We start from the raw sequence: 4,771 nt of genomic DNA on the forward strand, positions 1-4,771 counted from the left end.
ACCGAGATTCGAACAATAGGACGACTGGCTTGTTAGGCCAGCATCGTATCCCGAAGGTAACTGGGTAGAGGTAAAGACCAACGCAACGCGACGTAATAATGCGATAATGTAAGCTGGAAAATGCTGAAATACGAAGTAAAACCATTTGAATGTATTTTTAAAATTGTGTATTTTTATTTTCTATACACAACATTTACATTTAACAAAGCATTATATGTTTATATACTTTCATTTTAGTTTGTTATTCAAGTGTCAATTATTTATTCATTAATTCAAATACATTATAGTTCTATTAGTATTCGCCAGTTTGCCTTCTTTTATCCATACTTATATTAGTTTGTTTAGGATCTAATATGTATAATCATTATAAATCTATTATAATAAATAATTAATATAGCTGAGACATTTTTTTTGTAATTTTGTATAAGAAGAAATTGTTAACAAAAATAAACTATTTGCTTCAATTTAATCATGTTTTATTGATTTTTAGTTTGCTCAACGATTTGCTCTCATTAATAGCCCGTACATTTCTTGTGTTCGTCTGTTTCTTGCACATTACCATGGAATTGAATAATGTTGCTATATAGTTGAGTGTTTTGTGATTTGTTGAAGGAATAGATTAGATAATATTTATATTAAATTCTCGTAAAATTCACCGTTTCTACTTAATCGAAGCTTGATAATAGGATAATACGTGTGAGTGTGAGAAGTGTGTTTGAAGATTTCTTGTTTATTGGTATTAGGCCAAAATTGCTTGTGTTGATAGAGAAGAACGAAGCTATAGGTCTGTGAACTTGAACAACGTATTTGGCGAAAAACTGTTAAGAATTAACAAGTTCTGACGTAAATAGTTTTGTGCAACGGAATTAAAATTCGCAGCCAGAACTTTGAACAGCTCGTTGCATTTAGGATAGCAAATAGGCGACATTTAATATTATTCCTATTTCCTCGAGGAGGAAACTTTCGTTTTTGTGAATGGCCAACTATTACTTCAATAACATTGACTCTACTAAATCATTGATCTGTTGAAAATATATGGTGATAAATATTTTGGAAACGTTTAACTGATAATTTATTTTTTAAAGGATTTTATAAATTATAGTATATCAAACAAAGGCAGTGAGGTTAATGATAATTTTTTAACGCTTGAAAGGCGGATTGCTTGCAGAATTATGTTTGGAAATTTCGAACAAAATTTGCATAGTCTAATAATTAATATCATTTAGATAGATTTAGGGTAAGCATCTAAATTGTCAGATATTGCACTCAGCAAAACGGTGGAAATCTATTTTAGAATATAGATTATTTTAAATGTTCATTCGATTATTACTGAAAACTGGAAACTGTTGATACCTGATAATTCAAATTTATCCACCATGAACGTTGTATCCCACAAGTGCTGTATAAATATAAGATTAGGGGTGAGAACAGTTTAATACATGATTTAAAAGAATTAGCATCGAACACAGTATATAGAGTGTGCTACAAAAAATAATAAAATAAACAATATAAGCCAAACGAATAAAATAACTTTGGTGATGAATTCACCTTCCAATTAATCTACAAATGATATAGGGTAAATGTTTAAAAAAAGTAAACTATATTAGTGTGGAATATGATCAAATATGCTTTTCTTGCTAGGACGACGTACATCTGCCATGCGGCACACATTGCATGGTGATTTTCGCTATGAAATTTGTGGGTTATGTAGTCAGTATTAAAAATATGATATCCTAAAATGATTATACATTCTAAGATTAAATGATATGTATTATGAACATTTTTCTCAACTTCCTCATCTGCCTTATCTGTTACTTAGTAGCTAAGCTAGTTTTCTATAATTTATCAATACTTATATTAAACGGTGTTTATTGACTTATGCTCAACCTATAGACTATAGATTTTATTTATTTAATATTATTTTAGCGATCGTTGATTCCGTTCTCCTTTAAGTGATTTTTCATTTGTTTGACAAATTGATTTGTGGGTGCTAAAGATCTTACTCGCGATTTCTACTATTTACTACAGAAAACATACGGCAATATTTTTCGCACTACACTGCGCGCTTGAACTGTCCTGAAACTAGCGGTTTGTTTTTGCCGGTGACCTTTTAGAGACATCGAACATTATATTTTTTTAGTGATGAATTTGCTTTGTTTTTAATCCCCTTTTTTGTTTTTGGGCCAAATACCAAAATCACTTTGCTTTGAGACTGAATCTCGAAAGTGTTTTGAGTTTTGTACTTTCAACCATATTTTTCTTGCGAGAGTTCATTCATGAGTTAATGGTATATTGAATCCAACTTTTGCCTTTTTATTTTGAAGCATTACATCAAGTGGACTTTAAGCTAGCAAATGTAAACCAACTGAAATGGGTAATTGTTTTGTTGTTGTTGAAAATGAACTGAACAGTTTAAGTTTGCTTTCAAACATCTAATTTCAGCATTGCACTTGCAGTTTTTTTAGTTGTATATTGGTTTACGTTAATTTCACACAATCAGCTCACAGTTCTTTTACATGTTCAGCATATATTGTTCGAAAATTGGTCCATGTTCACCGGAAGTTGCTCTAAATAATGGTACAAGTTTAGCTATTGCGATTATGGTTATTATAATTGAGTGAACACATTGTAACATACATCGGCACTGCAACGCAGTAAAGAATAGAAACGTGACAGAAACTAACATTGTTGTTTTGACATTGTTGGAAAAGATATTGAAATTTGGCCGATGTATTCGCAGTTATTTTCATATATTTAGAATTTTGCTTTTGGCACACAGCTGTAGTCACTCATCAAGACAAACGGCACTGAAAATATTTTCTCAATTGTTCAGGACAGAGAAATAAATGGGAAATCATCAGCAATAAGTTTCATCTCGTTGTGAAGTAGATCATAACTACTTTATGAGTAAAAATAAGAAACTTTCATTTAAGAACGATAGGTACTATGTCCGGCATTGAGTTTCAGTACATGAGTATGATTTAGGTACTACCGTAGTCATCTTCATGCTTGTCATTATGGTTTACTTTCTTGGGTCGTGTTTTTCTACATGAACTCCAAATCAGTTTCATATATTTGTTTAAATTGAGCTTCATTAGAAAAGAAACTGAATTTAATAATTAAAAACATAAAATGACTCAGGAATATTTATGTCATAAAATTATTTATGGTTGAAATTAAATATTTTTTTTACCCTTTATTGAGGTTTATGTTCCCATTTATATTCTGTGGAATTAAGTGAAACAAAGGTAATACGCGAAGAAAAATAAAGAACAACTTTAAATTGAACTAAATTTAAGTAAGCTGCTTCTAGCATTAATTTCTGTTAGGAAACCGTGGCTGTGGAAATTTTTCAGTTACAGCTTATATTGTTAGAAAACAACAGAAACTTTGCGAAGCAGGAGCAACCATCCGGTGTGTTTAAATTTTGATATATACTCTATTTCATGGCTCTTCTTCGGAAAGAAATCATCACAATGGTAGTTTTCTTCATCTTTTATGGGAAAGTTTTTTTTTACTTGGACAACCTAAGAACACTGGCTATACCATTTAATTTCTAAGTGTTACGTGAGAATGTGTGCAACTAGCAAAGAAATGTTACATCCAAACGTCGCAGCCTAAACACAGTCGCATTAGTTTTCATTTTTATTTGTGTTTGTGTGTATGAGTAAGATTTGTGGAAATTCTCGATTTCTTGTATCTATATGTTTTAGTATCTACAATACTCTTAGTCTTAATGTTGAGCAGAAGACTTGTTCGATCTTCTGTTCCGTTTTTTAAAAGGAATTTGGAAAACAGCAATTTTCCTATTTCTCACTTTCATTTAACTCGTCTGCTTTTTTTCTTGTGTTTTGCCTCGTCTACCGCATTTGTTCATCGTATTAAAATTGGCCACCATAAATTGTATAGAAATATTTAACTACACTTGGGTGATTTTTTTGTGTTCGTTTCTGCTCTGTCAATAGCTTACAACGCTTTTACATAATATAATGATATGTTTTCAGTTTTTCCGCACTTCGATTACTTTGAAGGTGTTGTTTCATCTTGGAAATTGAATAATTTCTTGAGTTTTTTTTTTGGGCAATCTAACACATATTATTGTTTCCTACTCTTGCAACGGTCATCTACATTTCCATTTCATCGACGATCGACTGGTTAATGTGGTGAATTTCTTTATATTGTAATAATTTTTAGTGTGTCGGTTTTTGTTTTTAAATAGAAAGTTAGCTCAATTGTTGCTAAAGAAAACTGTTGATTGTTAGAATTAGATGCTGTTTTTATTATTGTATCATTACACCCTTTAAAGTTTATAAAAGGATTCATTTCTGCTAGTTGTTAAATCGCTCTTTTTCTCAAAATAACAGTATTCGATTTAATGTCTAGTTGTCTCTAGCAGCTGTTGTATTTATCATTTATTATATAAAATTCTTGTTTGAACTTAAGTAACTTTTACTGGTGTAGTTAAAACGAAATTTCATCACAATATATATAACAGGAAATATTCTGTTTGTTGTATGAATAGTAATGTGTCAATGATATCACCACTGTTTACATAACATTTTTAAGGAAACAGATGAAACTTAATTATACGAATGTTCATTGTGGAGCAGGATTTTACTTATAATCAATTAGATGTGGACAAATTTAGCAGAATTTAATCTTATTGTTCCATTTCAGTAGTTATTAGTAGTGGTTGCATTTATGTTCTTTTTTTATATAAATTTTTATGTCATCGAGAACTGGCCTAATAAGCGTAACGAAAAAATAAATT

This window comes from Sabethes cyaneus, chromosome 3 (genome assembly GCF_943734655.1).
Source record: "Sabethes cyaneus chromosome 3, idSabCyanKW18_F2, whole genome shotgun sequence".
NCBI classification, from domain to species: Eukaryota; Metazoa; Arthropoda; class Insecta; order Diptera; family Culicidae; genus Sabethes; species Sabethes cyaneus.